Source organism: Elgaria multicarinata, chromosome 2 (assembly GCF_023053635.1).
Source record: "Elgaria multicarinata webbii isolate HBS135686 ecotype San Diego chromosome 2, rElgMul1.1.pri, whole genome shotgun sequence".
Classification (NCBI taxonomy): Eukaryota; Metazoa; Chordata; class Lepidosauria; order Squamata; family Anguidae; genus Elgaria; species Elgaria multicarinata.
Window position 1 is genome coordinate 157,912,067 of NC_086172.1, and position 25,247 is coordinate 157,937,313.

General features: G+C 40.9%; 1 protein-coding gene across 2 annotated transcripts in view; it reads right to left on the minus strand.

Annotated features, from left to right (window-relative positions):
• Window positions 1-25,247, minus strand: part of ITPK1 (inositol-tetrakisphosphate 1-kinase) — a 155,100-nt gene that overhangs the window by 71,640 nt on the left and 58,213 nt on the right. The window lies entirely within an intron of this gene.

Sequence of the window (25,247 nt, forward strand, 5' to 3'; positions counted from 1 at the left end):
ACAGTTCGGTATAAAATAGCAGCATCAGTCACAAGTAAGAGTATGCTACAATACAATACAATACAATACAGTAGCCAGAACCAATCAGGAACAGGCCAAACTGCAGCAATGAAGTTATTGGGTTAATATAGACCAGTACTGTTTACTCTAGTAGTTCCCAAGTGGGGAAGAGTTTGAGAAGAGAATAAGCAGAAGCTGCCTGCATGTGTCCCAACAGCGCAGAGATCTGAAATCTATAGTAAGTGTATTACTCAGCAAATGATTAAAACACAGGGCCATGGTGAGGCATTGCCAGCTACCCCAAAATGGCTATCAAATTTAGCATGCGCAACGGGGAATTCCATGGTGTCTTTGAATGCACTCACATCAGGTAAGCGAAGTTGTCTTTAGGCAAGTTATTTACAGCATTTAAAATGGAAAATGCAACAATCCAATGTGTTTATTGTAGCTTTAAGTCAACTTTCCACACTTTCCAAGTTCTTTGGCAGACAGGCTAGTCATTAAATGGAACGATTAACTTTTCATTTCTTTTGCATGCAAAAGCACTTCTACAACATCTAGGAGGAAAAATGATGTACGAGGGCTCCAACCATCACCATCCATGCATACTGAAGGAGCTCAACTCAGCACAAGGCAATACTTGGAAATGAAGAGCAAAAGAAGGGAGGGAGGGGAAAAGTAGCTCTGTATTGGTTGAGTAGCCAATTGAGTAGCTTCATGGTGCAATCCTATGCATACTCGTAGTGCAATGCTATGTATTACTTAGAAGTAAGTCCCACTGTGTTCAATGAGGCTTAATTCCAGTAAACATGTATAGGATTGCAGCCTTAATCTGCTGTTAAGAAGGAACTTGGGAGTTAAGAGCTCTCTGTTTCCTACCAGGTGCAGCAAGCAAGATTACAGTTCTACTTCACAGCAGGGAGGTGAGAGAGGAACAGGAGAATGAAACCCAGGTATACAACTGTAGGATGAATATAGACAGCCAATGTACTATGTGGTAAGGTTTAATAGCCTGTGATTGCTTCGTCTCTATTAATGCAAACATGATAATTTTTTTTCCTGCCATACATTGTAACGGGGGTAAAAGGTGGGGACCATGAAATGGTAAGTATTCCCCTTGTTTACCACTTGGTAACTGGTCAACTGGATTAGTAATCTATAGCAAGAAACGTTGAGCTGTAGACTAGATTAATCTTTTATGGGAAGTGCTTGACTTCCCTGTTCAGATTTCTATTCCCAGTGCTGTTTATGGTTTTTTCAAATACAGAAGTATTTACAGTTATCATAAGATGTTTTTAATATTAAATCCTGGGTGTGCGTGAAGGTAACTGTTTTTAGTGAGAAGCCATAAAAACAACCCAGTTAGTCGTAAAAATAAAACAGAAGAAAACTAACCACAGCACATAAATAAATACATAATATAAAAAGAGCAACAGCAAAACTTTAACACAGAAGCACTAAAAATGAGGATATTAAAATGACCCCCAATGGACCTTAAAATGCTTGGGAAGATAAAACGGTACAAAAATGACCAGAACGTGGTCTCCAGCAAGGAATGGTATTCCTCAGTCAGGATGCCACCACTGGAAAAGCCCTTTCTCCAGTACCCATTCAGCGGGATTTGAACTCAGTCTTCTTCCACTTCTGTCTGCCCAGACATTTCATTGCTCTACACTCCTCAGAAAACCAAGAGTGCTTGAGAGGGTGCTTAGGGGCAATGATGTCAACTGCTGGGGTTAAGTCCCCATTCCAAAGACCAACCAGGACTTCACCAGCCCTACCAGCTGGAAGATCCCTGAGACCATTCAAGAATATTTCTGGATCCAGTAACCGCTGAGAAGACTATTTCAACAGGTCCCCCACCCCTGCAGAGGTTATATGTGTCCCAGCAAATCTAAACCCTACTAGGTAACTATCTGTCCATGACAACGGAGTCCTTTTGAGTTTCCCTACCCAACGATCACTTTCATCCTGACCAAAAGATGCCAGGTTGAGAGTCTAGGGCCAGGTATCAATTGAGACAGGCTCATGATTGCCATAGAAGCCACAAAATCCTGAGCTGCTCCATATGAAGCTGCTGGAGCAGGTCAGGCATGAATGACGAAATCAATACAATCAAGTTTAGGGGAATCAGCACCTCCAAGAACACCTCTCTTAGTTCTTCGCAGCCCCTTCATACTTTCATTAGCCGTCTGCATTGCTGTACGACCACATTAAAGAAATGAGCAAACTCCCCAGCATTTCCCATGTGATACAACGGTAATCTGTATTTACTCATCTCCTGCCCCAGTGCTGCCATTTCCTTCCTGCTTGTGCGCTTCCAGAAAATGCCAATATGGCTGGCCATCATTAAAAAATATGTGATGGGATAGAGATGGACCTTTGGTCTGATCTGGTAAGGCTCTCCTTTCATTGTTATGAGAAAGGACAGGGCAACAGGTGGGAAAGGGTGACAGAGCAATACTACTTTCCAGAATAGCTTCAGGAAAGGGTGTAGCTCTTTCAATGATCATCCTCCATGAGAAAAGCCAGAAGTGGCAAACAGTGAGATCATAGAACATGACTCAGACTATACCACCAACTCCCACACCCAAAAAAGTAAAATGAAATATATCACACACAGAGAGAACTGTTGATCTAGAGAGAACTGTTGATACCTTTGTCATCTATTTTTCCTCCTCAGTTAAAAAGGATGAAGGAGAATATATTACCAAGACTCATGTAATCCTCCAACCAATCCTTACAAGAACACCACATTTAAAGTACATTGGCATGCATTCTTGAAGTAGAACAGGAACATTCTCTCCACCAGGCCTCAGAAAAACAAGTTGTGTGAAAAACGTTTAAGAACACATTGTTGAAATATAATCACCACATGGATTTTGCAGTCCAATAATTTCCATGAGACTTCCTGAGTACTCCTTCATGATGGAAAATATGTAAAATGGGAATCAGCCCTGTGTAATTTGGCCATCATAATTTTAAAATTGCCATATTATCCTGTTTGCTGGAAGGTTTATTCCATTCAGAAATCCATACTCTAAGGGTATGAGGGTCAAGTGTGCCAGAGAGCTTCGGCTATGGGGCGGTATATAAACATCATAATCATCATCATCATCATCATCATCATGATGCCCATACTTCTCCACATACAAATGTGCAATGCGAGGTTTTAATTTTCCTTGCATGAGGAAAAGTTCCTGCCCAAACTGCTCAAGTAAGGAAAAGTGCTGCTCCCGGTGATGTAAGCTGATTTCTAAATGCGAAACAGGTTCTCTATATCATGACCTCTAACAGCAAGAACCAACAGTGTCAACCAATTATTAGACAAATCAAGCTGTTTGCTAGAAAGTTCTCCATGTTCTGAGAACAATTCATAGCCATAGAAAAAGTAAACATTTCTAAACTCAAAGAGTCTGGAGCATTTCCACCTTTCCTTTGTATACTGGCATAAAAAGTCCTTAACAAAAATTAAATAAATAAACTGAGGCTTTTTCAAGAGAAATATCAGCTCCTGTCACAAGTCTGACAAAGTCTAGTGCATTCCTGATGGCCCTTGCTAAGCAAAACAACAAGCCAGTGTTTCTCTTTGGCTGGAATTCCAGCCCTCCTGCTTCTTGCTTTTAGCAGAATCTCTCTTCAAGAATTTCTCACATATTCACCCTCAAAGGTTTTTTTTTTAGGGAATTAAGTGCATAGTTCTCAGACTCTGGAGGCAAAAGCTATCAAAAAGAAAGGAAGAGTCCAGGATGAAGACACCCACCCTCTGGAAAACCCTCCCTCGTGCAGTTCAGAAGGCGGAAAATATAACATCCTTTAAACGTCTCCTGAAAACTTACTTTTCCATACAGGCTTTCCCTGGACTGTAACTTATCTGATTTTATATTGCATTTTTAAACTTTTAACATTTAAAATTTATTGGATACTTATTGTATTTAATGGTTTTAATTGTGCACTGCCCAGACAGCCTTGGCTATTGGGCAGTATAAAAATGTAATAAATAAATAAATTAAACAAATGAGGGATGCAATGACGGAGCCATAACACTGGAAGAGGAAATGGCTGTTGATCCATAACAACGTAAAAATCTTAGAGGAGAGAAAGCAGGGTCGATGTCAAGGGTAGACACAGTTGGACACCTGGTCAAGGGCCTACACCACAGCAGAGGCCCACTGACATGAGTCCATGGACTTGCTCCTTCTCTTCTCCATGGCAACCTGCTTGTTCATCTGCCTCTGGGCGAGACATCGGTGGTAGTGAGAAGGAGAGGATGCCACTGCCTACTTGCCCACCAGTTCTCTGCCTGTCAAGTACAAAAGTGGTAGCAATTATGAGAAAGAGGATGAGGAGCAATACAGCTGGTGACAATATTGGTGAGCAAGTAGGCTCACTGAGGGATGGGCCCATTCAGGGTTTCTTGCCCAAGGGCCTTCAAAAATCTGGAGCTGGCACTGAGAGAGCCTTTGGCAGAAGCTGCACGCAATTGGCCACCTCATGCATCAATATCCCAGCTGCCATAACTGTACAACATTGTTTAATTAACTCCTTCCCCATTCAGCACTTTTCTCCTGCAACCACCCCAGTCACTTTTCTGTCCGTGGGGGGGTTTATAAATAGGACATTTTATAAATAAAATATTCCCTACCCTTGTATGCTTGGAATCGCTTTCCGCTTTTATGTGCTTCTATTGCGTCGCATGTACCCCACTTTTTTTTAATTCAATGATAATACTGATCTATATTAGCCCACTTATAGAGATAACTAAGATAATTTATATGAAGCATTCTATAAAGTGCTATATAAACACAAATTGTTGTTGTTGTTGTTGTTGTTGTTGTTATTTGCTTTGATAGCTATTCCATGGAGTGCAACACAGAATTTTAGACATAACAGTTAAACAAAAAAAAATTGTGATTTCTAAATCTGAAGTGCTTAACTTCTAATTTGGATTGTGCTATTTGGAATTAAAGTTTAAGATTTTGTAGTTTCAGAATTTGGAGTTCATGACCATACCTTGTGCTAAACACCTACTAAGGCAAAAGCATTTGTGTGTTCTGTATACTACACTCCAGCATTAGATTCATGGCACTCTAACAGGTTTCCATAAATTGTACAATTCAAGACTTTGCTGCTAATTTCAGTGTTTGCTGGCACTGGATGCTTCTTTTTCTGAACAAAATGTACAGCACTTGCCTGTATTGACCCTGTTCAAAGTCTGTATATGGTATTCCTAAAGTAGCTGTAATGTGTATGCCTATTCACTTGGCATTACTAAGCCAGAAAAGTTTTCTCTTGGTTTATTTCAGGATTAAGATTTCAGCTTATCAAAGTCCACCAAAACCAAGGTTTAGCAATATAGCTTCCAGGGCAATTAGCAAAAAACTCCAATCCATTTCTGCCATACATTCTCTTATCAATATATTTATTGCTTATTTTTATTATTACATTTCCCCCCACCCATCCTCCAAGGAGTTCAGGGCTCAATGTACACGGTTCTACTCCAGCCCTTTTATCCTAACATCAATCCTGTGAAGTAGGTTGGGCCGAAAGAGAATGACAGGGCCAAGGTCACCAGATGAGCTTCATGGGTGTGTGGCAATTTGAACTCTTCTAGCTTCCCAGCTGGAGATGCCAGGAACTGAACCTCATAGAATAGTAGAGTTGAAAGGAGCCTATAAGGCCATCGAGTCCAACTCCCTGCTCAATGCATACAAAGCATTTGCTCTACGAAGGAGCTACAGTAATTATAAACTAAAAAGTGGGAACTGCAACAAAATGTTGCAGCAGACAGCACCTGTTCAGTGTTTCAGCCAGCCAGGGAGCCAGGATTTCTTTCATGATAACTGTTTCCATTCCACTCACTCTGCATACACATAACCAACACTCAGCTTTCTTTGGCCACTGAGTCTGCTTAGGCCCTTTCTACACCTAAGGGTTATCCCAGGAAAATGGAGGGATCATCCCTGCTTGCTCCCAGGATCCCCTGTGTGTCATTTGGATCCCGGAACGATCCGGGATATAGGGCTGGTGTAGACATGCCCTCAGTTCTCATCGGGCTGTTTTTCTGGGAGGGGGTACTGCCTCCTTTGATTCCTCAAAGCATACCAAGATGTCTCTTTTGTTTCTCAGCAGCCCCGTTTCGGCTATACAGCTGTCATAACTGAGCACCTGAGTTCGCTATTAGTACAGATAACGATGACGATGATAATGATTCAGTGTTGATCTCTCACCTATGCCAATAAGACAGAGATATCTTGGATCTTAATCCGTATCTAAATATCTGTGGGGGAGACAACCTGGATAGTCGTTGTTCGGCACAGGTGCAAGAACCCTAAAGCCAGGCTTTAGAAATGTTGCATTAGACATGAGCCAATAGAGAAGCAAAGTACCACTCATAAAACCTAGAAATATTCTTCACTGGATGAAAGGCTTACTGTTGGAAGCAAGAAACGACTGTCCTGCTACACTGCATGTAAAAACATCAATGATGTTACTGTGATTTTAGATTGTAAGCCATATGGCAGATTGTCTTGTTTTGTTTTATTCTGTACAGCGCCATGAACATTGATGGTGCTTTATAAATTATTATTATTATTATTATTATTATTATTATTATTAATAATAATAATAATAATAATAATAATAATAATAATAATAATAATTTGACTGGCAAAGAAAATTCAGGAAAGGTTGGAGAGGGGCAACCATGTTTGCATTTTCCCCCATGAAATTTTAGTCTATTCTGAAATAAAAACCTAAAAAATAGAGGCAATATAAAAGCAGAACACACAGTAATACAGCACGATCACTAAAGAAGTAAAGATTAGAATCCTTAGTATAGCATGGATATCCTGCAGGGACAGATAGGATGCTTTACTCTAAGGAGAAGTTCACTAAAAATGAAAGACTGAGTATGCAAATTATATAGCAGCCTTCTCCAATCTGGTACCCCTCCAGATGTGTTGCATACATCCTGGCAGGAAATGATGGGATTTGTAGTCCAACATATCTGGAGGGCACCAGGTTGGGGAAAGCTGCTATATAGCATACATGGGGATGGGAGCACATATAAGCAAATATATAAGCATCTATACTCAATCAGAATTTGATCTAAAGTCTTAAGAGCTTCCAAATAGTTATTTTCTTCAGCCTTTGAATTCCTTCTGTATCCCAAATGCTAAGTAATGAAGAAGCCTCCAAGAAGTGAGATTAATGGTCCATATGGGCTTCTATGGGCCCATAACAAATCCTCAGCTATCTCAGGCTGACCATCCTTTAAGTGGAGGTGTCTTGTATTGAACTTGAGGCTTGAAGCTTGTGCATCTTGATGGCTGCATGACAAGCTAAATTTTTGAATGTTGGCCTGACACACAGTTGTTAAAACGACGCCCAAGACCAGCTGAAAAAAGATATACAAAGTTATACAACAGCTAGGCTATCTGACAAACCTTGAATCATGATGTGCATGCTATTTAAGTTATTTAATTAACTTCAATGTGTTTCCTTATCATCCCTACCCACGCGGTAAGTTTCTCTCCCCACCCCCAACCCCCAATACCAGAACAAGTTCAGCTATTTAACACTTGCTGCAGCTGATAATGGAGCCAAAGGGCAGCGAGGGAGAAACGGTGGCATATAAACCTCCCTTTGTGACAGAAGAGCTACCCTGATCCCGTTGCAAAGGGCAAACTCAAACCAGACCATCGCAGACCGTAACGGAAGAGTGAAAAGTTCAACAAATGGGATTTCCATTTATCCCTCCCATCTTCCACTTATCCCTCCCTCTGCACAGTTAGATCATTTAATTATCCATTCAAAGTGTTGCAGAAGCAGCAAAAGGGCTTGCGATGAAATCCACTTCACTATGGAAGCATCCCAATCTTCTTTCTCCCTTCAGTGCCTGACTGGGCAAATATTTCCGCACTGAAGGTCACCAGAAAGAGAATCCAACTCCCACTGTGAATGATAAATGTCAACAAACTCATTTCCTACTCTTCACAGAACTGGAAACATTCAAGATAAAGTGAATAATCCATGGAAGGCACAATCCTATGCATATTTAGAGGGAGCAAAGTCCTACAACTCCCAGCATACTCCAGCTATGCCAGCTGGGGATGCTAGGAGCTGCAATACTTTTTTTTCTCTAAACATGGATAGGATTGCACCTTCAGTCCCCCAAACAGTATAGTTTGTCTATAAGTATCTGGATGTTAAAATAACTTCTTGTTGCTATTTTTACTTAAGTCTGCATCCAAAGGTCAACAGTGTCAGTTACTTTTGTGGGTTTTTTCATGGGAAAGAGTGCTACTTTTCTACTATTCTCAACAAAAAGCATTTGTGTGAACAGTCGAAAAGAACAGACCCCTCTTTTTTCCCTTTTCACAAAAAGGAGCATTTTAAACTAAAGTTAAAAAAAGGTATCTGAAATTCAACTCAACTCCGATTTTCCACCTGCCCACCCCATTCCAAAAAGAGACATTCTTCCTTATGGTGAAAAGAGAGGCAACCTCAGAGGGGATGAATATATATAAATATGGATATGAAATCTGAGATCCAAAGCCAGCCCTAGAGATGAAAAATTTCCAGAACTTTTGAATCCGACGGGGACGGGGGACGGGGACGGACTGGGTTTTTTTGGCGGGGACCTAAAATGTTGGGGGAAAGTGAAAAAGTGCAATAGCTCTTTCTTTCTTTCTTTCTTTCTTTCTTTCTTTCTTTCTTTCTTTTTTTCTGCATACTTTACAGATCTAAAGTCACTTTCTTCCTTTATGGAACAAATTCCAAACTGTCAAGAATGCACATTTACCTCCATAATATGATAGTGTGATTATTCACCTGTTGGGAAACTGAGCATGACTTGGAGCATCCTATAATATCTATCTGTAAAAGATGCATTGGATCAATAATTTTAATAAGAAATAGAAGAAATAACTTTGCTGAGAATCTTACAGATAGGATTAAAAAAAACATTTTCCCCATGGCTTCATTATTTCCAGCCATTTTACATCTGTAGTCTTTCTATAAAAGTCTTTTTACATAGTTTTAGAAATCACTGGAGGTGGGGGAGTAAAAGCTTGGTAACAATATATAAACACTTTGTCTTAAAATCTAGAAGAAAATATCTCATAATCCAAAACTGTTCAATTTTTCCAAAATAAAAATAGTCCTTGAAAAAAAGGGGGGGAAGATATTTGATTCTTCACTTTCTTTCTCCTCACATATCGAGGCTGTAGCCAAGTCCAGCCGTTTTTTCCTATATAACATTGCTAGGATCCATCCGTTCTTATCTGAATCTTCTGCTAGGACCCTTGTACATGCTTTGGTTATCTCCCGTTTGGACTTTTGTAATCTTCTTTTGACTGGTCTTCCTTATGCTCATCTCTCCTCTTTGGTCTCTCTTCACCATTCTGCAGCCAAGGTTATGTTCTTGGCTCGTCATTTTGACCATGTTTCTCCTTTGTTGAAATCTCTTCATTGGCTTCTGATCCCATATAGGATTCAGTATAAGCTTCTTTTGCTGACATTCAAAGCGTGTCATGGTCTTTCACCTTCTTATCTTTCCTCTCTCATTTCACTCTACCATCCCCCTCGTACCCTCCGTTCTTCAAATGTTATGTTGCTCTCCTGACCAAGAGTTTCTATCTCTCTTGCCCGGCTTCGCCCATTCTCTCTGGCTGCCCCGTTTGCTTGGAATGCTCTTCCCGAGCAACTACGTACCACGAGTTCCATTGTAGATTTTAAAACGCGTTTGAAAACTCATTTGTTTTAAATAGCTTTTTCTATTTTAGCTTGATTTACTGTTCTTATTACTATGATTATTCTCTTATTTCTGTTTTGTGAACCCTTTCCCCCGTCATATGTTTTAATGTGATTTTAGATTGTAAGCCTCTAGGCAGGGTATCGCTGCTTTATTTGAATATTTTGTACATCACCAAGTACATTGTTGTTGCTATATAAATAAATAAATAAATAAATAAATAAATAATAACAACAACTGGTGTGTCCATCTGTCCCCATTTTGGGGGTTTTCCCCAGGCCTTCACATTTCTAGCTAGATGAAGACATTTTGTTACCTAAGGCAGAGCAGGAAAATACTGTCCCTTCTCCGAAGTCATGATACATATACACCAAGGGCCTTGCTAGACCTGCCGGGATAAGCCGGCAGGGAGGCGGGGTGACGGCGCGCTAACTTTAGCGTGCACCGCCCAGCCTCCTAGACGGCCGACGCGCAGGGACTACGGAAGCCCTGCAGTGTCGGCCATTTTTTTTTGTTTTAAAGGGGCCACGTGCGCCCTGAAGACTGCGGACAAGATAAGTTTTTTAAAAAAAATTAAGCCCCCTGCCCCCTCTTTCCCTGCCCTCCCTCCCCCTCTCCCGTGTCGCTGTGTGCCAGCCCTCCCTCTCCCATGTCGCCGTGTGCCAGCCCTCCCTCCCCCTCTCCCATGTCGGCCCCCGGGATCCCCAGAACATCTCTAGACGTTCCGCAGCCCCAGGCCGGAGCTGCGGAAAAGGCGCGCCATAAGCGACTTTGCTTATGGCGCGTTAGAGGAGGCTTCAGTGCGGCCTGGGGCCGGATTCCCCTGTGCGTCATGTGGACGCACAGCAAGGAAACCGGCTCTCAAGGCACGCTAAGGCCTCGTCTAGCAAGGCCCCAAGGCTGGTCAAGTTGCTTTCGTACCTGACGCAGAAAACACACACAAGTGCCTTTCACCCGTCCTAGCACTATTTAATATAATATATATAAACATTTGCTATCCTTTCATGATACCCAAAATCATTTTCTGAGCAATTTGTCCCTGCCTGCTTCCGGGATCCCCTGTGTGTCATTTACATGCACAGGGATGATCCTGAGACAATCCCTGGAAAAAAGGCAGGTGTAAAAACGGCCTCTGTCTAATGGTAGAGCTGGCCCTGCCTGAGATCCTTCAAAGGTGGTTTCAGGGGTTGAACATGGAACCTTCTACATCATGCAAAGTATGTGCTCCCAACACAGGGCTATGGTCCTTTCTGGGGTTAAATGCATTTATTCCATTTCAAGACATCTCATCAGTATGTTCACTGGAAAAGGTATACTCCACGCTTCTCATTTGTAAAATAACACTGGCAGCAGTAAGAACACCCCCTCCATATATACTACCTTTTTTCTAGCCTTACTTCCCCCATCAACATTTTAGATTTTTGGTTTTGGATCAAAATAGAGCATTATATTGCAAAGTTACACCTTGACTCAACCCTTATTTCATCTTCCTCCAGAAGGACCACATTAAGCCACAGGGGCTAATTACACTGTATTGCTCTATGTTTATGTACTCAAATTCTTACAATAACCATTCAGCATAGAACGACCTGTGCCACACAAGGGACAAACTGGTGATTATTCGAAGATGTGTAGAGCAAAGAAAAGTTTAATTGAAGCAAGAGAACAGAATAAGGCCTGCCGGGATTGAAAGTACTTTGATTTCTTTTTGTTACAAGAGTAGCTGACAGGAATCCTACATTAAAAATAAAAACTGATTCTGAGTTTTGAAGGAATATAGTGCAACTGGCGATCTAACTGGGGAATGATTATGCAAACTATTTCTTTGGAAGAGCGCTGGAAGTTGGCAAGGTGGGTTGATTTAAATCACAAGAGAAAACGCTGATTTAAATCGAGTTTGCCACTTATAGTTCTTCATCTATTTCTTAAACCTTGGTGCAAATCTGATCGCTAAAACGTGTTAATTTACAACTCAATGCAGCACTTTACAACACCAAGGAGGCTCTATTCCCAGAAGCCATGACATTATTTCTGTGGCAGAAGTGTAATATAGGAACTGGAAGCTGTGTCTGTCCTATAATGTCTAATCCTTCCCAATCCACTCCACTGTCCCTTTTTGCTCTGCCTCCAACCATCCTTTGTCCTAACTCACTCCTCTGTCTTGCTTGGCCCAGCTCCACCGCCACATAGGCACAGGACAACAATCCTATCCAACCCGTGTCTTTGCACCTGTGAAGTCAGGGAAACATAGAAAGCTGCCTTACAGTGAATTGGTCCATCTAGCCCAGCACTGCCAACATTGACTGGCAGTGGCTCTCCAGAGTTTCAGGCAGGATCATTTCTAGCCCTACCAAGAGATGCCAGGGTTGAACCTGGGATCTTCTGCATGCAAAGCAGGTGCTCTATCACACTGAGTGATGGCAAAGCTCAGAACTTTCAAATAGCAACAGCTGGTAGAGCTTTCATTTGTATGAGAGGAAAAGGTGAAATGAAGGGCCATGTTTGATTGGTAGTGAGCTCAATGGGCCGGTTCACACATCATGATAAGCCACCCTGAGAATAAGCTACAGTGGGTTGTTTGTTTGCTCATTAACCCACACTACCCCCAACAGACAATCAGGCATTCTGCGGTTTGCTGTGGCTTTAGTCCTCCCACTTGCTCAAAGCACATATCCCATGGACCTTTCTGGCATAAGCTCCACAGCCTACTCATTACCAGAATAGGGGTTTTTTTTGTTGATCCACACACACACACACTTACATGGAGATTTGAGCAAATGTAATTTTATTTATTTTACTTTTTTGCATTCAGGAAGATTTGCCTGAACATAAAAAATACATATTATCCACATTAGCTACTGCAAATTTGCACAAATCTCCCCAAAAGTTAAAGAAAGTTATTTATTTATTTTTGCAAATCTCCCCAAAGGTGAAAAACACACATTAAAGATGTGCAAATCTCTCTGAAGTTGAGGGGGGGGAGGTGTCGCTGTTTAAGGAGGTGACAAAGTGGAGGAGTAAATTGACTAGTGTCATTTCAAAATGTAATAGAGAGGAGTGTATCACTAATGAGATCAGAAGGAGAAACCAATTTTTTTGCTGCTCTGTAGTCCTTTTCAACAAGTCATGCACAAACCATCATGCCAGGTTCGCACATCACACTCCTACTTTCCGTACTCAGGCCCAGTCAATTGGCTGAGAAGGTAAAAGGGGGCTGAGGTGGGGCTGCGGTTTTTGATGGCAGGCACACTCTACGATAATGTGAAGTTTCCACCATAAATGTGGGAAAGAAGGGCCGTTGGCAGCTGACAAGAACCAGAAGAGAATCCTACAATGTCTATCTGGTCACCATCTTGCAATGCAAGATGAAGTTTAGACATAAATCCTCAAGAGAGTTTGTTGAATGATCTGGAGTAGTTTTGATGCCATGAAAGATACTATCACAGATGGAAACTTGGGCGTCATCTCACCCCAGCCTTCATTGTTATCTCAGTGCCAAGGACATGAATTAACTATTTTTCAACTGTTCTCAGGATCTCAATTGTTTCTCTCCAAGGAAGGTGACCCAGCTCAGCTAAAAAGTTGTTATCTTAAAAGTTGTTAATACAAACAGAAAATGGGAAAATAACAACACCTAGCAAGTTCCCTGGGGGTATCACCTGACAATGATATCATGCAATAACATTTCCCAACACTTCTCCTCCAGTCCTTTTATTTATGAAAGCCACTGAAACAAAAAAACAGGGGGATATTGACCTACTGGAAATGTAATGATGACTTCCTTCATATCACATAATACAATGTGCAAATTTCTCCCTTGTTTCCTTTATTTGCTTAACAATGGTTTAGCATTAGATCTGCGATGATGTGACTATGAGCCAGCTCCCAACAAGAATTGGAAGCAGGTTTAAACAAATCCTGATTGAGAGGATTTGTAACCAATGTAATGCTCAAACATGGTTACAGCCAACATGGAATGGAAAGAGGATTTGCACCAGAGAGGGGAATGAACATAGATTTGCAGAGAGTCTGCACTGGACCACTGACCTAATGCACCCCAGGAGGAAGAGAAAACAAAAATGACGTAAAAGGTGTGTAAGCAGCAGGCTTACACACCTTTTACAGCTATTGGAGAAAGTGATATTTAATTCATAGCAATCCTCATCCCATGTAATAAGCTGTGACATGATCTCTACTACTGTCTGTCCTAAGTCTCAGCAATCTTGGAACATCTCTGCTCCAATTTCAGACCCATTAGAGAAGAGCATTTCAGCCAACCTTTATGTGCATTCTCTATGTGCAGAACCTCGACTAAGCATTCTAGTAGATTTAAACTACATTTTTTAAACACCATTTTATTCCCCCATTTTATCCTTACAACAATCCTGTGAGGTTGGCTAGACAGAGAGACCCATGCCTGGGTAACTCACCATAAAGTCTGAGCTCAGAATGCTGGGTTGTTAAGAGAAAAACAACTGAGAGTTTTACCCAACAACAAACTATGGGTTAAAATTCTAGGTTATTTCTCTCTCAACAACCCAGAGTTCCAGGTTCAGACATCAAATAAATCAGAAATAGTTCTTTCTGGGTTGTTCAGCAAAGCAGAAGTGCGAGGAGCCAGCCCGCTCACCCACTCCTACAAACTCATAAACAACACATGGTTTGTTAACCATGGACAGTTTGATTGTGCAAACTAGGTAACTATATTGTAACTATACCACATTGGTCATCTAGGATGGATATTTCTCATGATATTACTTGAACTCTCATCAACTCTGCCTCTTTGACTGTCAACTTTACACACAGAAAATTTTACTTGAAAAGGGAGCTTGTTTCACAACAAAACTCCATTCAGTCAGCTCACTAATTGGCTGCCTATATTTGCCACTAGCCAAAGATTTGGGAACAAAAATCTACTGAAACTTTTTGTGCCCAAGGACCATCAAAAATGCTTCAAGACAGATTCCAATTTGAAATTTCTTCCCTTCCCCTTCCAAATATAAAGCTCTTTTCTGATAAACATCAAAAGAGATTAAGCTGCTTCCACTTTAAATTCATTACAGGATCTTACAAGGCTGAGCCTGTTACCATAAAAAGATTGTCAGAACTAATGAGAATTTTTAATGAAGGGGATATAAGTTAGGGCTTTGGTACAAGCCTGAGACAAATCAATACTTGTTTAAATTTGTAAGTGCAGAATTGTCATGGAGTTGGTTGAACCTTTTTATATTCAGGCCCAACCCTGGGATGAGTTAATACCTAAGCAGCTGCCTAGCTTTCACACTGGCTTTTCAGAGAGGTTCTTATTATTTTATTACATATTTTATCCAAGTCGGGGGGAAAGTCCTTGTTAACACAAACTGAAGTGTTATGGAGTCTATATAACTCCCTCTCTGATTTAGGCTTAGAGGGCTTTTCAATCTCATGACCCAACCACTTGGAGGTCATTATCCAATTTCCATATAAATCAAGTGTGATTGAATCAGTTTCTGAATTCCTAAGGCAAATCCACAGGACGATTCTCAAGACAGGAAAAACATCCATCCATAAATATGACAAAATAAAATGCATTCACATTAACAAAGGGGCAACAATATTGGTGTAATGTCATTAACGCTTGCTAGAGCAAAGGGAACAAACTGCAATTTGCCAACAAAATTCGGCACCTCTGCCAAATTTCAGCAGCAAATCAACACCTTTGATTTATGTTAGCGTAATGTCATTAGCACTAGTGCTGAGCCACCATTGGAAATTTACCCAATCCCAAATTACAACAAATTTCTTTAATGATCTTATACATACAGAAAAACACGTATTTATTTATTTATTTAAAATATTTATAGGCTGCCTTTCAGGGCAGGATTCCCCCAAGTTGGAGTACAACATTAAAATGCATATAATAAAAATTATGCAAAAATTATAATAAACACACACAGATCAGCAGTGGGCAAATGTTAAGCTTGTGAGAGGTATTTTGTTTTTTCCTATGAGGATGAGGTCTACCAACCAGAACCAGACACAAAATGGTGGCATGAGGGAAGGGGACAGGGGGAGTCCATTATCTACTGCAACCCATGAACCAGAAGATATATACAAATCTACATGTGAGTTACCATAGATCACGGATTCTACCACATCATTCTAAACTGGCAGCATAGCTGAACAAAAACCCAATCAAAAACAATGAATTAGTACTCCTATTTTACAGATGAGGTACAGTGAAGCTAAGAGATAAACAATTAGACCAAGGCCAGAAAATCTTGAAGTTCTACTGCAAACCACCCAGAGATCTACCAGTACATAGAATCATAGAATCATAGAATAGCAGAGTTGGAAGGGGCCTACAAGGCCATCAAGTCCAACCCCCTGCTCAATGCAGGAATCCACCCTAAAGCATCCCTGACAGATGCTTGTCCAGCTGCCTCTTGAAGGCCTCTAGTGTGGGAGAGCCCACAACCTCTCTAGGTAACTGATTCCACCGTCGCACTGCTCTAACAGTTAGGAAGTTTTTCCTGATGTCCAGCCGGAATCTGGCTTCCTTTAACTTGAGCCCGTTATTCCATGTCCTGAACTCTGGGAGGATCGAGAAGAGATCCTGGCCCTCCTCTGTGTGACAACCTTTTAAGTATTTGAAGAGTGCTATCATGTCTCCCCTCAATCTTCTCTTCTCCAGGCTAAACATGCCCAGTTCTTTCAGTCTCTCTTCATAGGGCTTTGTTTCTAGACCTCTGATCATCCTGGTTGCCCTCTTCTGAACACGCTCCAGCTTGTCTGCGTCCTTCTTGAATTGTGGAGCCCAGAACTGGACACAATACTCTAGATGAGGCCTAACCAGTGCTGAATAGAGAGGAACCAGTACCTCACGTGATTTGGAAGCTATACATCTCGATCTACTTTCTGCCCACCCCTTCTTTAGCTAACAAACAAGAACACAGTCACTTGTGCTAACAGCACAGCCTGCACTGGTCTTTGACAGCTGAATAAACCACCTGGGCAAGTGAAGAAATGCTGGGACAGTTCATGTGCGGTGCAATCTTATGCATGCTACTCAGAAGTGTCCTGTATAGTTCAATGGGACTGACTCCTAGGGAGGCATGTATAGCAGTGCAGCCGTAGCCTTCAAAATTGAAGCCATCTGCACATGGTATCAATTTTAAGTCCGTCTTCCTGACCACTGAACAATGTTTGCAGAGGTAAACAATGGAGAGCTGCAACCTTGTCCTCCCCTCTCTGATTCAAGATAATGTTATCAGAGCTCTGATTATTCCTGTTTATACATGTTTTTATAAGATAAGAATCCACTTATCTGAGCTGGTTTAGGGAAGTTAGACTTATTTTTGTTAGTAATAAATGCAAGCCGGAAAAATCCTTTTAACAGAAATTGGGGATTATGCTATTTTACAAGGCTACCAAATCAGATGCCTCCTGATACACGGCAAGTTACAGAACAGGTATAGAAGGAACGAAACTGAGAAATTAGGTTCATAAATTCTCAGTATACGCAGCAGTCTGACACTAAGATGCAGCTCTCAAAACACAGCAGGGGTCAACACGCATACAAGTCCCAGAATGTTGCAGTGAAAATTCAGTAATATAAAAACAGGAAACATTAAAGCTACAGAGAAACCAAGGTGGGGATTTTTTTTTTCTGCAAAACATACTAAACCACCAATTCCTATATGCAAATCTCAGTAATCGCCAGCCCTGGTCAGCAGCTAGTTTTACTGGACGTTAGTGAAAGAAGTCCCACGTGAACAACCAGTGATTTCTCAATGATTTCTGAACTGGCAACTGAAAACCAATGGCAATCCTCAGGTGGCCAAATTTGGCCATCAGTTACCGACCACTAGGCTAGAGTATTACTAGGGTGACCATATGGAAAAGAGGACAGGGTTCCTGTATCTTTAACAGTTGTATAGGAAAGGGAATTTCAGCAGGTGTCATTTTGTGTCTTCATTACAAAAGTTAAAGCTGCAGGAGCCCTGCCCTCTTTTGTATCTGATCAAGAGGGCAGAGTTCCTGCAGCTTTAACTGTTGTGACGAAGAGGGAATTTCACCAGGCGCTGCATGCATCCAAATGAGACCTGCTGAAATTCCCTTTTCTATACAACTGTTAAAGATACAGGAGCCCAGTCCTCCTTTCCATATGGGCACCCTAGTATTGCCAAGTATTAGGCACTGCTAATGCAGAAATGCTGCATGCTCTCTGCCCTATTCCTCCCTCGCACCTTGCCTGCCAGTCTCTGCATGCCCTATTCCCCCCTCTCCATGCCACCAATCCTCAGCACCTGTCTTTTATGATTATGTTATAACCACAACATCAACTGTCACTGAAGTACATCCAGGCCCATTCTGCTCTATTTCCCCCACAATTTTTTGTTTGTTTGTTTTTTGGGGTACAGGTTGCATGAAGTAAACCCAACAAGCCTTGACTGCACATTTCAGAAAGTATCAAGCGTTTTGCAGATGGTGCATTTTTATAATGAAAAAAGGGACAAAGTGCAATGCATGAAGGAAACACCTTGTGCAAATGTGATTGATTTTATTTGCTGCCTGATAAGATATTTGAGGAGCCAATCAAGACACTCTATTAACGAAGCAGTTCAGAAAGTGGAAGTTGCACCAGTACAGTACTTTATGACCCAGTTGCCTCAGCACTTTTTCAGTCTATCTACAATGAACCAGAATGACAAACTGGGGTTATTGGCAGAGCAGTCCGTGGTACACCCAAGACATGGCTCCCATTTGCAAATAGTCTGTCTTAAAGGTCAAGATCATGGTAGTCATATTGGTCCTGCAAACACACAGGACTGGAGCAAATATAAAGCTGCCTAACTTCATGACGACAACTGAGAGATTGGGAGTGCCCCATGAGGCTGTTTGCCACTCCCACGTCTCCTCTCAGGCTCCTTTCTTCGCCCTTCTTACGTTCATAGCTCTTCCACTCCCTTTCATTTCCTGCATCAGCACGGTTGCCATTATTAACTCAAACTGTAGTTTGCAAACCCACTCGCAATCGGCTGTCAAGTATGATTTGGAGTTAGCAGTGGTTAGCAAAGACACCAATGGAAATATAACATGACTTCACAATTACCTCCAAAAATTAAAAGGAACGGAGAATTCATGTGTGAAGAGGGAGGACTGCACGAGTCTGTGGGATCCTCCCAATCTTCTGACCCCATTAACATTACAGAAGGTATTGAGGCAATTCCTTATGCTTCAATCTTCAGAACGTTACATGTATTCAGAGCAAAAAATAGAATATAGAATAAAGGAACGAACAAGTGGTCATATAAGCATATCAAGAATAGATATATGTGATCCACTCTTCCCTTCTTTTGTTATCTCTCTGATGTCTAAGGGCTCATCTACACCAAGCGGGATATTCCACTATGAAAGTGATATGAAAGCGATATATAAAAGGCAGGAGCCACACAACTGCTTTAGAGCGGTATTGAAGTGCACTGTAGGATCTACACTACTGCTTCATAGCGGTACTGAAGTGCCCTGGCAACTGTTGGGGTCCATTGACACATCTACACCAAGCAGGATATAACACTATGAAAATGGTATGAAAGCGGTATATGGACCCCAACAGTTGTCACTGCACTTCAATACCGCTATAAAGCAGTAGTGTGGCTCCTGCCTTTTATATACCGTTTTCATACTGCTTTCATAGTGGAATATCCTGCTTGGTGTAGATGAGCCCTAAATTAGAGCATAAGATCCTTGGACAGGAACCTCTCCTTTTTGTTTGGTAACATTACTCAAAGAGCACCAAGTACATCAATGTTAGTATGCAAACAAACATAACATGGTCTATACCAAATAGATGTTGAATCAACAGCCATTCCATGTGGCCTTGTCCAAAGAAAGTCCTTGGATTCAAATTTCAAGCCTTTCAGAATTAGCAGCAAGCTAATGTACAAAAAGGAAATGCATCTGAATAAGCAATTCTTGTTAGGCAAGCATCTATTTATTTTCTATGCCTTTGGGAAGTTTATTTAATTTAAGGGTCACTGCAGATGTTCAATTCAGCTCCACATTATTGGGAGGACTATTGTGAGATATGCAAGAGTGGCATACAATTCCTACCTGAACTTGAAAGACATGCTTCTCATTCTTTTGAACATGAACAAAGGAACGCGAACAAAGGAGAGAGCAGCTGCCGCCTTTACCAGATGAAGCATATACCCACCTAGAAGTTACCCATGTAGAATATCTGTGACATCCCATTTGCTGCACCAGCTGCTTCTTGGCTAGGTGCTAAAGCCCAGGCAATGAAAAGCCAAAACTCCCTTTGTTTTCCCCACTGTGCAATGATACTACATTTTTCGAAGGGCCTCCTCCACTAAGAGAGTCTTAGTGGAGGAGGCCCTTCATCACACTCTTAATAGGAATAGGTAACTAGCAGCCAGCCAACAAATTACACTGCTTCCCAACTACTGGTTTTAATGTGATGAAGTTCCACCTGAATATTACAGATGGGAGAAACCCCTTAAGAAAATTCCACTGAATCAGCGACACTATCAAAATTTTGGTGTGAAATTCCATGGAAAATTGGGATGGAGAGCATCACAGCAGCAGATTCCAGTCAAAATGCTTTTACTGTAGACATGAAGAAGCTGTGGTTGAGCTTTAGTGTTTTTTTAGTTTTAAATAGTCACTGTGATTTTTCTAATTTAAACTTTTATTTAGTGTATTTTTTCATATTATATTTGTATATTTTTGTGAGCCATGGACAGAAACTGTAACCCAAACTAAGAGTTGCAATGATCATTTTCAAAGGCTCTTGTCTGACTGCCAACCCAACTGGGGAATGCCCTTCTCGGGGAGATCCGTCTGGCATCTTCATTGTATACATTTAGACACCAGGTTAAGACTTTCCTCTTTCAGCAGACATTTAATCTTTAATCTGTTTATTAATTTCACTGCTGGCTCTTTAATGTTTAATATATTATCATTTTGATAAAAAAAAATTCTTTCTTATTTTGTTGTTTGGATTTTTATGATTGTAACTGTCTCAAAGGCGTCAGTTATCACTGCTTGAGGACTGAAAAACCACTGTCACATGCAGGTAGGGCATGGCCCTTCACCATATCTGCACAATCTTTGGGGCCTGATCTGCACTGTATGTGACCTAGAAATATCTTGGTAGGTCACACTCACAACATAAGAAGAATATAAGAAGAGCCATGCTGGATCAGACTACAAGTCCATCTATTTCAGCACTCTGTTCACACAGTGGGCAAAGCTGTTGACCAGGGACCCACAAGCAGGACACAGTGCATCAGCACTCTCCCACCCATGTTCTCTAGGAACTGGTGTATATTGAGTTACTGCCTCTGCACAACAGAGGCTTAAGCCAGATCCATACAGTATTATGTACCAGATTCTGTCCTTCCATAACACCAAATCTCTTGCCAAATTCCAAGTGTTTGCAGTATTTGTCCGCAACTCTACTTGACTTTAGGAAACATCCAATATCCAACTTCATCAACACACTATGTTTGAAGGACACCTTCAACCATAGATGGTTTGGCAATTACAGTTAGTTTCTTCTTTTCACATTTGTCTCAGGTACAGTCCATAGTCCAGCTGGTTGCAACTGGCCTATTGCAAAGTTTAGCAACATGACACATCAAAGCAGAAACCTTTGCATAGGCAACACCACTCATCATTTTGATGCTTTGATAGAACTGGAGGTGACTTGAGTTTGCCAGAGATTCTGTAAATTGCACACAAGCACATTTTCCCCAACCAATGTTTGTGTGGAAGCTCACATCAGGTGATGTGAACAGTTGGCTAACTGTTCAGAACCTGCTGTAAGCAAGTCGGTATAGACTATGCAGGATGTTGGAGGAAAGCTGCAGAGTTGGATCACAATACAACTCTATTATCATCACAGCACTGCACTCAGGTCTGTTACCTGTTACTTATTATCCCAGACCTGCATCTTACCACATGTTGGTGTGGGGGGAGAGTGATTAAAAGATTCCTTAGAATGTAGCAAGCTTTCTGATACTGATTCAGACCACTGACCCATATAGGCCAGTATTATTGACATAGATTGGCAGCGGCTCTCCAGGGTTTCAGGAAGGATTCTTTCCTAGCCCTACCTCAAGAAGCCAGGGATTAACCTGGGATCTTCTGCTTCAAAAGCATGCACTACACCAGTGAACTATGGGCCATCCCCATACTTGCAAATGGGCCAATGCTTATTAATTCAACTTCCAGACATGCACTATTCCAAGTTATATTTCCCATGTCTTCAGGTTCCTCCCTGGTATGAGTTTTGGGTACAGGTTTCAGATAAGCACATTTATGCAAACAAACCCACAACAACTACAAAACAATGTAGCAACTAGTCTGCCTGCATATGTCAATTGTTCATGGCGTATAAACAGCATGCAAGAAAATAATTTCTACACATTTCATTTTACAAAGCCATTCCTGATGTGGGGCAGAATCTTTTCCTCCAAAATAGAACATTTTCTAGTGCTTAATTTTTCAGCAGAAATTTTCCAAATTATATGTTCATTAGTAACAATTAATGGATGCCAACAGCAAATACAATATTAGGCAGGGTTAGCAATTTCAAAGTTGTAATTAATGCTTTCAGGTGATTAGCAATTATGTGAGAGAAATACATATATGTCTCAGGGCTCATCTACACCAAGCAGGATATTCCACTATGAAAGCAGAATGAAAATGGTATATAAAAGGCAGGAGCCACACTACTGCTTTATAGCAGTATTGAAGTGCACTGCAGGATTTACACTACTGCTTTATAACGGTATTGAAGTGCACTGACAACTGTTGGGGCCCATGACACATCTACACCAAGCAGGATATAACACTATGAAAGTGGTATGAAAGTGGTATATGGTATGTGTCATGGGCCCCAACAGTTGTCAGTGCACTTCAATACCGCTATAAAGCAGTAGTGTGCTCATGACAACAGGGGTGCCATGACTGACAAAATCAAACACCCTACTTTGCTTTATACCTGAATGGGCAAGAGATGTGAACAAATGTGGTTATGCCCCATCACATCCAGTTTGTTTCTCCATCTATGCCAGCCTTACTCAATCTGTCAATCTCCAGATATGTTTGACTACAATGTCTATCATCCTACAGACATAAGGATATCAATGGTTCACCTAGTCTAGCACTCTGTTCACACAGTGGCCAACAAGCTGTCAACCAAGAACCCACAAGCAAGACACAGGTGCAACAGCACCCTCCCACCCATGTTCCCCAGCAATTGGTGTATTTAGGCTAACTGCCAATGGGAGTTAGGAGTCCAATACATCTGGTGTGTGTTGTAGTCCAACACACCTGACAGGCACCAGGTTGGGAAAAGTTTGTTCTATGTAATCATTGCTCTCTTTTTAATTATTTTAGTTGGCCATCTCCTAGCAGGTTATTCAGAGACAGTGAACCAAGCTGACCTCTTTTCACATCCCCAAAAAAAGAAAAACAGGATCTGGGGAAACAGTCTTGCATAACATCACAAGTGCTAGCTAGAGGAAGTTACAGCCTTTGTCAATTTATTTTCCCAACAGCATCTCCTCTAACTCAAAAGGCATGTAAGCCATTGAACAAGTTTATTTCCATCCCATGCTTTGGTTTGGTTTGGAAAATGAATAAATGAGAGCTTTTAACAGCAATTCTTACAATGTTTGTCCTAACTTTCTCCTATTAACTTGAACAATATTAATGAAACGTGGGCAGAGAATATACACATGGGATGATAGATAAAGGTATGTTACTATCAGGGGTTTCTCTGGTAAAAAGGTACACTGATTATTTAGCTAGGGAATGGAGAAGGTTTTTTTAAATGTCTCTCAGAAGTATGAAAAACATGGCAGGATTGGCATGGTTTTTTCTAGGGTGGTTATTTTACTGCCCTGAAAGAAAGAGGTAGTTTCTCTCATTGTGGCAAATACTAGTTTATCCTAGATCAAGACATAGGGTAGTATTCTATGTTAGGCTAGTGGAAAAGATGCATGAGGTGTTCCATTAGCACAAGCAACACCTAAAATCCTAATGAGTTGTGGGATGGCTTGCACAAGCAAAATTGAAGTATTGGATCTGACACTTGTACAACAATGAAAACAAGGGTTTTTTTGCAAGTGCTAGCAGAATGACACTTTTGCATACAATCTATTAACATCTTCTTCATCTTCTGCTTCCATGATTGTTTCACTACATCTGGTGGCAAGTCAAGTGGCTTTCAAATTTTTTATCTGAGAAAGAACATTTCTGTTTGAGAAATGTGGATATCATTTGACAATAAGCCTACCATTTGTTTTGCCACCTTTTCATTATACTCAATCAACTCTTTCCCACTGTGATCTACTCCAACTGTAAGCAGTATTCCAATTATGGGCAAAGATATTTCCCAGCATTGCTACTTAGGGTAATTTAACTGGAGAATAAATTTGGGGTCTTATACAATGATGTAGGTAATGTTTTGCTGCTGAGCCCTGTGAAGAAGAAGAAGAAGAAGAAGAAGAAGAAGAAGAAGAAGAAGAAGAAGAAGAAGAAGAAGAAGAAGAAGAAGAAGAAGAAGAAGAAGAAGAAGAAGAAGTCAACTAACTAAGGGACAGGGCCTGCCCATCTATTTACAGCTTTTTAATTTTAAGCTTACTCTAAAACTTTTATTGCATATGAACTGCTCCTCAATGTTCTCTAGTTCAGTCCTCATCAAATCAATTTTAAAAACATGACCTTTGCCCTGTCCCCCCTGAATTGTGTAAACTGGGCACAATGATAAAGGCCAGAGCAAAAAAACCTAATGTAGTAAACAAAGGGCTAAGAAGTTAGAATTCACTCATCATCTGAGGAAGGGGCAAAAATGAAGCAAGACAGACAAGTACTCTGGAATAATCTTGTTATCTGGTGACAATCCAAAGAGAAAGAAGTGGCAACAAAACTTTAACAAGAACTTCATGCACTACTGATTAAAAACAGAGATAAACAGATAAAATGGCAGCATTACAACCCTAGATCAAGGCAACTATTTCAATAAGGCTTTCGGACACAATGTTCTTTTAGACATAATTTGGGCACAATTATATTGTAGGCTTATTTTATTAAAACCAAAGAAGGCTTGCAATCCGAGAAAAATGAATGATACCATTTTTCTCGCTCCAAAGAACTGAAGGAAAAGCCACACAATTTCTATAAGGCCAGAAGACCCACCGTCAGATGTAAATCCCAGCTGTTGCTTACCTCCATAAATTTGATCATCTGGAAACTGTAACCACTATGAGATTAGAACCAGATAACAAAGAGAGGTATTTTCAGATCTTTCACACTCACTCAGAACCACTTGATGCATGGTGTTTTTTCTACTCAGAGAATATTTCAGTGTAAAAGGTGGAGTAGATGACTTGTACTTCCATGGACACCACATGGGAGACAGAGCAAGTATTTAACCATTATTACACGGGAGTGTTCCCCTGTGTTATAGGTGATCAGT